A 16,238-nucleotide genomic window follows, 5' to 3' on the forward strand; every position below is an offset into this window, starting at 1 on the left:
ATATTCTTTTTCAATAGTTGGTGATAGGGCTTTGTGCAAGCCCGTCTGGGTAGGTACCACCCACTTATCAGTTATTCTACCGCCAAATAATAGTACTCAGTATTGTTGTGTTCCGGTTTAAAGGGTGAGTAAGGCAGTGTAACTACAGGAACAAGGGATATAACATCTTAGTTCCCAAGGTTGGTGGCACATTTACGATGTAAGGGATAGTTAATATTTCTTACAGCGTCATTGTCTATGGGTGATGGTGACCACTTACCATCAGGTGGCCCATATGCTCGTCCGCCAACCTATACCATAAAAAAAAGAAAAAAAAAGAAAAGTAGTTTGCAGAAAAGACTGAATAAAACGCATTGGCAATCTAAACAACGCAAATTGGTTTATTAAAACCGTCCCTCGCATCCTGCCTACCCCCATCGTTTTTATTTGCACGTAGACGACATTCATTATTGCGATTCTTTCGTGGAATAGTATTAATTGACATTAAAACCAGTCTACCGAGAAATTTTAAACTCAATCAAAACGATATATTTGTATCAATATAGAGTTTTCAATATGACTATATATGTAGAAATAACCAATCGATTCGTATGAAATTATTTATTTATTTACAGAGGTATGCTACATAAGATATCTGGTATTGTTATAATTGTCAAACTAGAAAAGGGGAATATGACGTAATCTTTGGAGTTAAAAAAACGATATCAAAAGTTTGATCAATAATACATAAAATCTTTGTGGTAGGGCTTTGTGTAAGCCTGCCTGGGTAGGCAACACCCACTCATCAGATATTCTACCGCTAAACAACATTACGTAGTATTGTTGTGTTCCGGTTTGAAGGGTGAGTAAGCCAGTGTAATTACAGGCACCAAGGACATAGGCGTCTTAGTTCCCAAGGTTGGTAGTTAATATTTCCTACAACGTCATTGTCTATGGGTGATGGTAACCACTTACCATCAGGTAGCCATTTACTTGGTGGTAGGGCTTTGTGCGAGCCCGTCTGGGTAGGTACCACCCACTCATCAGTTATTCTACCGCCAAATAACAGTAGTCAGTATTGTTGTGTTCCGGTTTGAAGGGTGAGTGAGCCAGTCTACTACTCTACTACTACTACAGGCACAAGGGACATAACATCTTAGTTCCCAAGGTTAGTGGCGCAGTGACGATGTAAGGAATAGTTAATATTTCTCACAGCGTCATTGTCTATGGGTGATGGTGACCACTTACCATCAGGTGGCCCATATGCTCGTCCGCCAACCTATACCATAAAAAAAAAAAAAAAAAATATGGGCTATGGAATAGTTTGGCTCGTCCGCTTACCTATTCCATAAAAAAATACGTATTTATCGATTATAAAACAATGATTCAAATATGCTTGTAAAAGTATAGACCTACGTATATTAATATAATTTACGTAAGATAATTACCTACGTAAAATATTTTTGATTATTTTGATTTTATTTAATGATTTTGAAAAATATATCAAATATTTTTAATTAATTATCGTAAAAACTTTTATTGTTGTGTATAAATAATATTATAGTTTTATTGAATGCTGTTATTTTAAAACATAATTGTTTCGATTTTAATTTATTAACCGAAGTCTAAAAGTATTTATAAATTAATACTGTAACTATATCGTATTTGCACATATTTGAGGACATAATTAATAATGATTATGGAAATAATAAGTATACCTAATGATCTGAGTAAAGAATTGTTACATCTTGGAATTTTATTGATTTTAATCTTGTATTAATTGAACATATTTTACATGAGTCGATGATTCCGACAAAAATTGCGTTCTAACAAACAAAACCTACCCAAATATTATGGTTTTAGATCCGTTCAAGTTCCACTAAATTTTCATTTGTGACAATAATTCATTATGTAGTCTTAGTTATGCCTTAAGGTTTATATAGATAATACGAAATCTAACATAGTGTGTCGATTTTTATTCGCATAAATTTAAACATATCAGTACAATTCGGTATTTGACATGGCTAACAATTAAATAAGAAAATAATTGAATTATGTAGATTTCAAGATGTTGATTCAGAATAACTATGTCAATTTACAAATTAAACATTATAAATATTTTTATTTCTTAAAAATAAATAAGAAATTTTGCATCTGTGCAATAACAAAACTCAAACGGCTCACTAGCCAATCAGAACGCGTGACGTCACGATTCAATAAACAAACAAATCTTGTTTGGTCTATCAAACAAATTGCCCTGTTACTTTTGTACGGTGGTGTTATTTTATTAATAATTTTGTGTTGATTTTATTAGTTATTCAGTCAAAATGCAAGTGGAGAAAGACTTTATAAAAGGTGATAGTGCTAATCTGCCAAAAGTTGACTCGTTTATGTTTGAAATTTCTTTGCATCAAACCCGGACTTCTGTTCTGCAGAATTTAGAAACGTGAAAACTTCAGTGTAAGTATAAAAAACGGTATCTATCTAATATACATATATTCATAATGTTCTAATTCAATCGATGTCCTTAGCCTTAAAATTTTGATATTTTTTGTCATTATTTACTTTGTTGGTTATGTATGTTAAAAATATATTTCGGGTTATATTGCGGTAGGTAATAATTTATAATTAACTGAAGCAGTTTTAGAATGCAAAAAGTGTCTATCAAAATATAACTACTAATACATTGATGCGTAACATGGTCTGCTGACCATTTACAATTTTTTTTCATAATTATTTTCTTGAAATATTTCTATTTACAGATCATCAAGACAGCCTATGGTGATGATGCTATTGGTTATGTTCAATTAAAACGTTACCACACTCTGTGCACAGTCAAATGCAGAATATGCCCTGAGCATAAAGTTCGTCAGACATCATATTCTGTCAGCATGGTTATAGATGAAAAAGTAAAATAAAAAAATATTTATTACTATAATACCAGTATTTGACGACTAAATAAATGAATAATACTCACATCAAAATTGTCCTCGCAAAAATAAATTGAAGATTTAGGTGATACAGTGGACGGATCGCGTCGTGCTAATTACAGCCACTTTTTACGAAGAGGCCCCGATTGTGGCACATGAATAAATAATTTATTGGGATTTTTTATTGTTGTACTTGTACAGCAAGGAACTGTGCAAACTTTGTATGATGACGAAGCCATTTCTTCGAGATTTCAAGAAAAACAAGAGAAAAACAGTTTACACAGTATTATTCACTTAACTGTTTATTGAATCATGACGTCACGGCCTAATTTGTCACGTGACTTGCTGTTTTGGCGGGAATTTTGAATCGTATTATTTAAAATGACTGTTTTTGTTATAAATTAACTTTAAAAATGAAATAAACAATTATTAAACGTATCTTTAGTGTCCTAAGAATACAGTAAAATACTTTTAATAAAATTGTCAAACACCCAATTACGAGTCGGCATGATTAATCCCTATAATCTAGTTGTTCACTAAGGTCATCGAATGAGTGTTTTGTTGCTTTATTAACTTACATTCTGAGTGCTAGCTGTATAAACAAAATTTTAAGAGGCGTAGAGTAAATTATTTAGCGTAGATTTATTTAGTTTGAAAAACATATTTGTAATCAATATTAAAATATAATTATATAAGTAAAAAAAGGAAAAAAAAGTAAACGAAAAGCCTGTCAATTACCCACTGCTGGATCTCCTTTTCCATTAAGAGAAGAGGGTTTGGAACATATTCCACCACGCTGTTCCAATGCGGGTTGGTGGAATGCACATGTGGCAGAATTTTGATGAAATTAGGCACATGCAGGTTTCCTCACGGTGTTCGCCTTCACTGTCGAGCACGAAATGAATTATGAACACAATCTAAGATGTATAGCGGTGCTTGCCTGGTTTTGAACCCGAAATCATCGATTAAGATACGCGCGTTCTAACCACTGGGCCATCTCTGTAATTATATCAGATATAATTAAAAAAAGATTAATACATTGGTACTACAGCGTATTGTTGAATTTAAAGTCTTGTAAATGGGCCATACCACATGTCGTCACCACAGCTGATTTCGTCGTCAAAATCAGGCTTTATTAGACACAATAATTATCTTATAACACTTATTTACGAGAAAAACTAATGAGTGGGTGGTACCTACCTAGACGAGCTTGCACAAAGCCCCACCATCAGCGTACTATTACACTGGACGTATAGTACTGAATATTTCAATTTCAATTATATGAGTCCAGAATATTAAAATGACACATAATTAAAAACCACACATGAGATTGGTATAGTCATAATAGCTTATGTCTGTATAAGTAATGCTTTCATATAACATCGTTAGTACAATCATGTCTCGACTCGAAAGCCTCTTCGACTAATGACGTGCCGAAGTCGTTTTAGGAACATAGTTTGTAGCAGTTAATAATTTTAGTGAATAGATAAATAACATTACTGAAATCGGCAAATGTATGGTGGTATTGTAGTTAAATTGTTTTAGGCGTTATTAAAATTTAAATAGCAAAATTGATTTCAACGTTATCTTAATATACCAGTGAAAAGGTTTTTTTTTTCAAATCCTAAAAGTTTCTAATATCTTTTTTACAAATGATATTTTATTTATTAATGGTATTTTGTAACTATTAATAATTAATATTTATTTGTTACTATAGTTATTTATCGAAGTCACTAATATATAATATATACCCATTTAAATAACAAATAATAGACCATTCGCCGTAATTTTAAGTTTTGATTAATTTTTGTCTATGAGATTCAGTTTAACAAATCTTAACTATATGTTTTATATTAGATTTATGAGAAAGTTTGTCAGTGGAAATAAAAAAATAGGTTTATATTTATTATTATAACCAAATCACAGTCTCATAATTTCGGCTAGTACAGTACGTAAATAATTATAAAACTATTCAGTATTTTATTTTCAATTTATCAATTGAATTCAAATATCAATAAAATTCAATTGAAAGAATAAAATAAAATATGTCATTAAGTCAAACAAAAGTTTCCATGGAAAAGTGAAGTAAAGTAACAGACTGTAAATTTCCCACTGCTGTGTCTCAGAAGAGGGTTTGGAACATATTCCACCACGCTGTTCCAATGCGGGTTGATGGAATGCACATGTGGCAAAATTTTGATGAAATTAGACACATGTAGGTTTCCTCACGATGTTTTCCTTCACCGCCGAGCACGAGATGAATTATAAACACAAATTAACCACATATATATAGTGGTGCTTGCCTGGGTTTGAACCCGAAATCATTAGTTAAGATGCAGGCGTTCTAACCATTGGGACATCTCGGCTCGAGGCCAATTTCCATGAATATATGTATATAATTCAAAAAATGCGAGGATATGAAACAAAGAATACAATAACAAGATATCGATAATTTAAAAAAAAATGTAACTCACGATTGATACAACTTAAATTTTAACAAAAAATAAATGGTCAACAGATACCATTGATACAATTGAAACGATTGGCATACATTATGAGGTATGTTTTACACATGGTGCTTTTTTTTATTCTAAACAAAAAGTGTTTCGAACGGGAGAAAGTCAATTTTATCACTCACTTATTTCGACTTCAGATAATTCGTATCATATTAAATTTTCAAAAACATTCCATTTCGTTATAAAACAACCTCTGGTCTGAATATCACTTGCACTGCACAGAACTATTTTCAGCTTATTTATTTTTGGATTTAATTAGGTACAATGAACTTGAAACTCCTCTACATGATACAACTCATATAACTTCAAACAAATACAGTGATATCAAAGAATTAGTAAGCTTTGTTATCACTTCAAGTGTACAACTATCTTATTTTGCTCGAATAAGTTTATTGCTTCGCTGAACAACATTAAATCTTTGCATCTTTGAGCTTTTGCTATAGAAAATTGAACAGTATCGTACTAGCCGTCGCGAGGGGAGGTCGTGCGCGTCGCCCCTCGAAGTTTCGTTACGAAAATAGTATTTTCAGTGAGTCGTATTTTTACGTTCAGTGTGACATTGATTTGTGTCAAGTGTTGTAATTTAATAAATAAACAAATTATTATTATTCGGATTATTTACGACAGCATTCAAAAGGATTATCGTATCGATGTAAGTAATTTTGTTTCTATTTCGATGTTAAAATTTATAAAATCATCTCAGCTGTGACTCACCATTTTCTAAATGAGAACGGTCCCTCATAATATTTGAGGGATCCTCATAATGATAGCAATTGCAAGTTGAATTGTTTGAACTTTGATTACGTAAATATTTACGTCAAAGTATCGAACGTAAAGTTCGTGATTTATTTACAAATTTGTTTTAATATAGGTTTTCACGGGCTTATATTAAATATATTACGATATTGTGAGTTAAGTCATAAAGTATAATACGATGTTGATTGAACTTATTTGTTACGTAAAAATTTCCAAGTTATTTTGATATTTTACCCTTTGCCTAATATTATGTTTACGTTTTATTAGGGGAGGGAATAGCATTGGAAGGGTAAATGAATGTTAATTAAATTAATTACGGAGATTTATCAAAACATTTAATTACTAGTATAAGGTTTTAAAGGGGTATTCTTAACAACATTAACATTTCAAAATTATTATTTATACATGTTAAATGAACGTAATTATTTTGGACCTGAATTTGTGTCATTAAAATAATTAAATGTATATCTCGAAACGTTTCTCAAAAACAATTCGATGTATTATAAAAATATATTTGTTGTCAGTTTTTTTTTTGTTTTTAATTTTATATTATTATACTTTTTAACTTCAGTAGACAAGTTTAGCTTTGAAAGTATAACAGGCAGATAGATAGACCGAAAGAGTTACTTTCGCATTTATCTGAATAATCTCCAGTGTAACTACAGGCACAAGGGACATAACATCTTAGTTCCCAAGGTTGGTGGCACATTGACGATGTAAGGAATAGTTAATATTTCTTACACCGTCATTGTCTATGGGTGATAGTGACCACTTACCATCAGGTGGCCTATATGCTCGTCCGCCAACATATAACATAAAAAATAGTATATACAGTATAATAAATATGATATACTTTGCACTAGTAGCAAGATATGTGTGATTTTTTTTCAATCAACTCTGGCTGAGGTGCATATTTGCAAATGATTTGCTCACGTGTCATTTTGCCCGCAGATATTGAATTGTACAGATTTTACTTAAACGTCCCTTTTACTGTTTTTGCTGTATCCTAGTCATAACGCCAAACCTTTGCCCTTAATTCATTACAAATCACAATACAAATTTTAATATTTTGAATTTTGTCCAAACATAATTATTATATGGTGATATGAGATTAGATTTTTACGGTAGTTGTTAGAGGAAAAAATAATTATACTTCACATTCGGGGCATGCAATGCAATTATTTCTATCTGATACGAATTGGTACGCTTTCAAGGAACTTTGTCATAATAACTTATTATATTAAAACCTCTTTTGTAAAAAGTAGAAAGTGTGTGTCATAGTAAAATTATTTGTTTTAAATTCCCAGTACAATAGAATGTAAATAGGTCATCAGATGGATGGCATCTGATGATTGATCATAAGATTGACACCACTCTGCCAAGCGTCAAAATAACATTTGAGATTATATAATCTAAAATGTTTTGCTCTCTGTATATTTTGTTACACGGGCTCATATATAACTTATTCTGCAAATGTCTTATTTAAATTGATGTTTAAAATAATGTGTATAGATTATATTTTTGCTAAAATCATTATTAAAATAGGTACGTATAATTTATATAAAACACGTGATAACTTTAAATTAAACAGCATATAGTATAATCATACTTAAGTTTAAAGAAATATGGTAACTTGTTCGACGCCAATGGGATACATATAAATATATCACCTGAAGTAAATCCGTATGCCAAAATCTTGGAAAATACAAATAAGTGTATGTGTTAACGATTCGTTAACACATTTCTCGTTTGAGAGAAATATCTTAAAGATACTGTAATATGTCAGAAGAAAATATGTAAAGGAAACATGGTGGATTAATCTTCAAATATTTCATTATGTGATTGTAAGTTTTTATAGTATTACTTAATTTATTTAATGTATAATCTGATACGGAAAGGACGCAATCTTGACTAACTATCAATTCACAATATTGTCTATTTAATTTCATATAAAATTGTTTATATAATATATGAGACAAAAAAAAAAGACCCGCTGAGTTTCTTTCACCGGTTCTTCTCAGGTCAGGGTATTTTCTTTTCCGAACTTTTGGTACTGTTTCAATTGATCATCAATAAGAGAGTGTAATACTTCTATGCTGAATAAAGTTATTTGAGTTTGAGTTTGAGAACTTGCTAAGTATGGAAAGGTGAAATATGACATATAGGTTTTTAATTCAAGCTCCCGTAATGATTGTTTTTTTGCAAATTTCAACTTTAACGCGTGGAAGATGTGAGAGGGGTAGATTACGAATTTCACTGTGAAATTATATATATTTTTTTAATTTTGTTTTTTTTTTTATTGGAATATCGTTTGGTATCAGGATATTTTTTAAAAATTAGAATAAATTCGACGCGAACTTAGAATTTCTATTCAAAGTGCGGTTCGTTTACGTAAGTAGTTTACGAAGTTAGTTTGAACATAGAAAAAGTTTTTTTAACTATTCGGTCAGATTACAACTTTACTACCTGAGAACAGCACAGCTATATAAAAAAGTCATCGTTAAAAATAAAAAGCAATATAAATAAAAATTCAAATTTTATTTTATCGACGTATCAAATCGAATATTCATGAATTATAACGAATAAAACTTAGTGAATTTAGTTGTTAACAGCGCCACGAGAGTGAGCAAAATTTCAGATCGGTTTGATGAAATTGTTTTAAAATTCAGTTTCAGGCTCCGACACGTACTGTATAGGTGAAGTTAAATAAAAACGGATCCGCTATGTTATTTATTGGTGAATACTCGTTTCTAAACTGATTCTTATTGTGACGGTCGAAGAGCTAATTTTATCAAAAATAACGTTTAATATAACTTTGACAGATATTGCCATGCCCGACTATTGTTTACAAATTCATTACTTTTATTTAGCTCGCGAGTAAAAAATTTCAACATCAAATAATTTTATATTAAGCCTGTTATTTACTAGTTTGGCTTTGACTTTTGTCGGCGTTTCAAATTTAGAATTGTTGTCATTTTTTATATACAAACTCGACTTAATGTTTCCATATTTAATAATAATAATTTTTTCTTTAACAATAATTCCTAGGGAAATCACCCCTCAGCAAATATAATTAAGGGTACATTTTATTTTATATTTTCGTCGTTTCGTCTAATAGCTAGATGATTTGAATTCCAAATGCCCCGTCGACACGTTTTCCATCGTTACTTTTTATTAAAATTATATATTTTTTTCCTTTCTTTGCCATTACGTAATTCGCGGTTCCATCTTTAAAAATATTCTTCATTGTAACTGTTATTATTGCGCTCGTGTAAACGGATTACAACAAATCCGTACTTCCTTAATCATATTGTGTGAATGAGCATTTTAGTCATTATTTATGTGTGCGTGTGTGTTCAAATTGAATGCCAGGGTAATGATATAAATGTTATGGGTTAAGATATTGTCGAACTATACAATACTATACAAATGTGGGGTTCAGTAGTCATATTGTTATACTAGCCAGTGCCTCCGTTCGCGTGACTTTAAACTTCAAAATAAGGGGTATTTTTGGTTGACACATAAGTGTTATCTTTGCGTCTATGAGGCATTATGGTTTTTTTTGATAGATGACTAATTTTAATGCCTTGTTATTGATAAAAATCAAACCACAAACAACCATATGTTTAAAATTCACAATTGAATCCTGTAATATTTAAAATGTTATGATGTATAACTGACTGCGTAATTTTTGTTATACGTAGTACCGTCGGGGATTTAAGTATAGATTTTCTTGCACACGTGACAGAGCCACTGAAAGCTTGCTTAATAGTAAACGAAAACTTTTTCGAATGAGAAGGAATCGGAGTATAAATATAAAAACATTTCCACCGTACCTATTTGCATTTACAGTACATTTATTTTCAAATGCAAAGGAATGATGAAGCAACACTAGAACTCTTTAAAGAATTTTTAACCTCATCAGCTTTGATTCCTTTACATCCCGATTTTAATATACCAAACGCTTTATGTTACCCCAAAAATATTACAGTACACCAGTAATAATCGCATGTAAATCGGTTATGCAGTTTTTTAGTTTAGCCGTAACAAACCAGACAAATGGACATTACTTTAATTTTTTTTTCAAATATCTTCCATGTACAGACAGCGATCATTTACGATTTTATTTTATTTTTAGAAGCTCATATCAGTTTACAATATCGTTTTTTGATTTTTTTACCGAATAAGTCTAATAATCATAAATAATCAGTAGTCAAAGTGTCAGTTGTTAAAGTTCTTTAAATCAAGTAATTTATTTCCAAAGTTATGTTAATAATTACAGATTGAGACTATACATTTTGATTCACGTCTGGGCGCACCTTTGGGGTACCCGAGTACCGTGACAGCAAACAGCATGACGCTATCTCATGAAGGCGTACATTGGCGGAGAACTCATAAATATGTCTTTATGCCACCGCTCTTTACTCGTATGTATTTGTACTACGTTGCTTTATTTTAATATATTAATGAAACAAAAAGTATTATTTAATTTCATTTGATATTTAGGTATCGATTTTTTGATATTGATGACTTTAGATTTTTCATATTTGCCGAAAGTCCCGTTGCATTCGTATTTCACTAAACAGTATAAAACAAAGTCACTTTCTCTGTCCCTATATTCCTTTGTGTGTTATTTTTCTTTATGGTATAGGTTGGCGGACGAGCATATAGGCCACCTGAAGGTAAGTGGTCACCATCATCCAAAGACAATGAAACTGTAAGAAATATTAACTCGTTAATGTGCCACCAACCTTGGGAACTAAGATGTTATGTCCCTTGTGCCTCTAGTTACACTGACTCACTCACCCTTCACACCGGAACACAACAATACTGAGTACTGTTATTTGGCGGTAAAATAGCTGATGAGTGGGTGGTACCTACCCAGACGGGCTTGCACAAAGCCCTACCACCAAGTAAAAATCTTCAAAACTAACCAACGCATATTGATGCGGTTTTTCTAATAGATAGATTCGAGACTAAGTTTGTAGTATATGATACGTGGACAATGTAGTAAAGAAACACTGATAATTATAGAAGTTTGTAATGTGATGTCGTAAATAAACAAATTCTGTAGTATATTTAGTATCTGTATTGCACCCGTGCGAAGTCGGGGCGGATCGCTAGTTTGAACATTATTATCTAAAATACGATACCAACAAAGCCTAGGTGATATCAAACAAATTCCGATTTAAATCAGCGATTAATCGTTGATTCGTTGTTTGATTTCGTTGATTGCCTTTGGAAAACCGGGAATTAGTGATTGTGATTATAATTCATTATCTCTGTTATATCGCGCGGTTTTACTTGCGTTTATTCTGCATCGTACATGCCCGTTTCATGTTCACGAGGGCATAAAAAAGTTCATTTAATTAACTGAACGTAATTACAAAGTTTGCCAAAATTATCAAGCTTAATCGGATTTTCGTCCTTAGGGTCGTAATGAAAAAAAATATAAATATTTTTTCTCAAGCGTTAATTTTATTTTAATATCTCGTAATATTTCTAGACTTGTTTTCAAAAAACTCTGAAAAACTAGTTGATCCTTAGATTGCCGAAGTTCAATCATATAAATTTCAGTTTTATATTATACTAGCGACCCGCCCCGGCTTCGCACGGGTGCTTGATAATGTATCGTTATATTATAAGTTGTTAGAACGCGTGCATCTTAACCGATGATTGCGAGTTCAAACTCAGGTAAGAACCGCTATATATATTTGCTAAATTGTGTTTATAATTCATCTCGTGCTCGGCGGTGAAGGAAAACATTATGAGAAAACCTGCATATGTCTAATTTCATCGAAATTCTGCCACATGTGCATTCCAACCCGCATTGGAACAGCTTGGTGGAATATGTTCCAAACCTTTTCCTTAATGGAAGAGGAGGCCTTATCCTAGCAGTGGGAAATTTACAGGCTGTTACTTTACTTTACTTTAATATAGATTGTAGCCCATATATTATTATTCTGAGGTTTGACCTATATTACTGTAAAATGTCATCCAAATCCGATGTAGTTTATTCGTGAAAGAGTAACAAGCATGCATATATCCATCCTCACAAACTTTGCATTAGTAGGATAAAGAATAACGAAACAAACTGGTTTTAAGATATCCTTTACATTTCTCTTAGTTCCATACTTAAATCGGAGACTGTGTTTTTCTTGCAATGTTTTTTGAAATGGGAGCGAACTGTTGCATGGCACTGTAGATATTCGAATAACGAAAGTACAGTCAGAGTAAGAAAACCTTCGTTAGTTTTCAAATTAATTCCTTTATCAAATCGTAAACTCTTAGTCAATTTTGAAACTAAAGCACTAAACTGACAACTGTCAATAAAATTGAACTTACATAATATGACAACTTGGTTCAAAATAGTGTAACATCTTTGGACTACGTCTAGTTTTATATCAACATGAAACCTTTTTAAGGGCGTAATTTATCATTACAAATTCAAAATATATATCTTCTACTGAATTGTCAAAATATGTCTGTCGGTGTCATATATTCTCGATCGGTAAAGATTATCGCTCATACTGAGCACACGAAAATAGATCTTAAGGTGACGAACCTTTTCTTACCCTGACTGTACATAGAGCCTTTGGTCCCGTACTTGAACTCTCGGTCGCCGGATTGTCGACCCATCGAATTATAAAACTGAAGGAAACTGAAGGAATAGTGCACTTGTATTTACGAATACACTTGTCTATGTAAGTATTGGAATACACTTATAAATGTTTCTATAATATGTCCTTTGCAACTGGCTAGTCTATCTTTAGAAAACATACATAATTGTATTTAACTAACATAACTGTATTATTTTAAATGTTGAAAAAGAGTAACTACTGAGTTTCTTGCCGGTTCTTCTCGGTAGAATTTACTTTCCGAACAGGTAGCTTCACTTAATTGTTAAATAATGATTCAAAAGTACGTGTTGCCTACTTGAATAAAGTTTATTTTGGACTGATTACTAATATCACCAAGAGGACATTACAAGAATAACCACTTAAGACTCTATTAACACAACATTTCAGCACGAACGTTTTACTAACCGTTTACCAGTTCACAAATAAAAAAAATATATGATTATTTTTTTAACACGTTGCAAATGTTCGCAAAGTAACACATTGCACGCGCGAAATATTGCAAAGTATTTTCATAACCCATTACCGTGCGTAAACATTGTAAATAAAACTCCTATTACGCAATGAACTCGAAGCATGGACGCCTCGTTAATTAAATATATTCACCAAGCTCTCGATCTTAATTAAAAGGCTTATGGAAATCAAATTTATTGAGTACGTTACCAGACGTTTTGTTTGGTAATTGCATTTGCGCTAAGTACGTATAGACTATAGAGCATGAAGTTATTACTAGTTTTGCCATGTTAATTGCTTTTTGAATTTGAACGTTGAATTTTAGAGTGTAAAGGTGTAATTCAATTAATTTCAATAATCGTTATCAAAGTCATTATAACACTCGAAGTAAAACATAGCGATATAAAAGGTTATTGTTCGCATTATTAAAACGAATAGAGTAATGTTTCGAGTACAAAATATTGAATAAATTTAATATTTTGATATTAATTTAACGCTGTAGCTAAACTTAGGAAAGAAAGAGACGAAAAGATTTCCTTTATTTCTTCTTTTAAAGAATAATTTCTTATAAAAAGATTAACGAATCTATCATATTATTAACTAGTAGTCGCTTGCAACTGAGCTCGCGTTTTAGGATGTTGGTTGTCATGTGTCAGACAAAGTAGCTCATGTCGTTTCTTGGAGTTTGCTTCATACCAAATTTCATCAAATTCAGTTCAGCGATTTGGTTCTGTCGAAACGCTTGGCCCTTGGAGTAGTGGTGCAAAAAGCTTAATCAAAAGTATAACACCTCGCCTCATTGCCTCCACTGGTGACAGGAGGGCTGGTTCGTTTTTTGCCCAGTGCATCGGAATTGCGATTCAACGGGGAAATGCTGCTAGCATTCTTGCGTCCACGCGGTCAAGATTTATACAGTAACTAGTTTTAGTTCATATTTTTATATATTTAAGCATTTAATGTTATAAATTCTTATCTTAATAAATGACATTAATTCATTATAGTGTATGTATATTTTCAGATCAATAGTTTAAAAAGATCTTAATCCCTTTATACGGATTTACTATGAAAGCATGCTCTCTCACTGTTCGTTAAATTGTATTGCAAAGTTTCCGTTGAGTAATAAACTTGAAAATCCTACGAAGAGCTTAGTACTAGTAAGGAAAGATTACTGTATACAATTGATTGCTTCTTTAAACTAAGTTTTAATTAATTAGAATCTTATACTAGAAATCAATAGTTGATTGAAGCTATTATAAAATTATCGAACTTTACCTATAGAATTCCATCGCCGCAATTTTACCCCCTCGAGGTATAAATTTAACAAAGCCTGTATCCTCCCGTTCAAACTATCTCCAGATCAAATTTAATCTAAATTGGTCAGCGGTTTAAGCGTGATGAGGTAACAGACAGACCTACTTTCGCATTAAATTGTGATTTTATTGTCTGTTGATTTCCAGAGGACATAAGAATGGAATTGTATAAAATGGAACATATTGTTTTTATTTTTGACAAAGTAAATGAATAATAAAATGGTTTTAGTATTATTTTTTATCTTCAATATTATAATAGCTATAGTACTATCTATTAATTATCAGTCGAGTGCCGGATACCACCCCATCATAATCAGTAAGTAGTGTTAGAAAGAGCGGTAGAAGAAACTTTTTGCGTTAACTAGGTACATCATTATTCAGCACCTCGAAAATGCGTATAAAAACCGGAAACATATTCTCGAGTAAATCCATAAGGAAATAATAGGTAGCATTAAAAAAATATTGCTACACCTTGGATCAAAAAGCAACTAACATTAAATTCAGTAGAGCTTGGCTGGTTTTCTGCAATCTTCGATTAAGATTGACGTGTTCATCCACTGGACAATCATGGCATTTAAATACCGTAAATAAATACGATTGGGGGAAGGAGATATAATGGTTATAAATTTGTAAGTTTCTCTTAAAATTTCTTTAACTAATCTTTACATATTATAAAACGAAGTCGCTTGCAGATACTAGTCCTTATCTATGCTTAGATCTTTAAAATTACGTAACGGATTTTGATGCGGTTCTTGCAACAGATAGATTGATTTAAGAGAAAGGATTATATTCAAACTCTTAAACAATTAGTCACTTAAAAACAACGCACATTTGGCATCGATCAATATGGTCCTTTACAGTATGTATGTAATTGAAATGAATATTTTCGAAGATATTGTGTATTTTACATAGCTGTTTTTATTTACTGAGAAACTGTGAACATTGTAAGACATTCTGTAGTATATTCAGCATTGCATCTGCGCGAAACCTGGGTGGGTGGCTAGTCATTTATTAAAAAATAATTTTCAAGATAAACGAAGCTGTAAGCTGATTCAAACTTCGTATATTTTATAATATAATTGCTCTCTCGATTGACGAAACACAGAACATAAGAACTCATAAATGTCCCTTGTTCGACAAACTTCCTACTGTTGAGGAAAATCTTTTTAGTACTTATTCCACCACAGTGCTCCAGATCGGATTGGATACATGACGTTGAATTTCATTCGACAATACTACTTTCCTCCATATTGTTTTTTAATACTTTATAAGTCAAACTTACAAGTACTGGTATCACTTGTTTTGAAAGTATTCTTTTTTTAATATTGGACAACATTACATACATTACTCTGATCCCTGTGTAAGTAGGTACAGCACTAGTGTTATGGAAAATCAGAAGAACGACGGCACCACAAACACCTAGACCCAAGACAACCCGAGACCTCGGAGTGCGTACCCATGAAAACCGGTGTACACTACTCTATCGCGGAGGTCGTCATGTATCTATAAATTGTATATACATATTATTATATGTACTTCTTTTAGCAGGTTATGGAAAAAAAAATGATCAGAGTGCATTTTTTTAATGAGCGCGTGGTGCACATGGTGACATGATAACTACGCGTTGAAGTTGCACGCTTAAACCGCCAGTTGAGT

At 31.9% G+C, this 16,238-nt stretch overlaps 1 protein-coding gene across 2 annotated transcripts in view; it reads left to right on the top strand.

Moving 5' to 3' along the window:
• Nucleotides 1-5,899: 5,899 nt before the first annotated feature.
• The window catches only part of LOC124530530 (glutamate receptor-interacting protein 1), a 345,789-nt gene continuing 335,450 nt past the window's right edge, over nucleotides 5,900-16,238 (top strand). For both annotated transcript variants that reach the window (XM_047104719.1, XM_047104720.1), the window contains exon 1: nucleotides 5,900-6,077. The gene's annotated coding sequence lies outside the window, so the exon portion shown is untranslated. The remainder of the gene's footprint in view (nucleotides 6,078-16,238) is intronic.

Source organism: Vanessa cardui, chromosome 6 (assembly GCF_905220365.1).
Source record: "Vanessa cardui chromosome 6, ilVanCard2.1, whole genome shotgun sequence".
Taxonomy (NCBI): domain Eukaryota; kingdom Metazoa; phylum Arthropoda; class Insecta; order Lepidoptera; family Nymphalidae; genus Vanessa; species Vanessa cardui.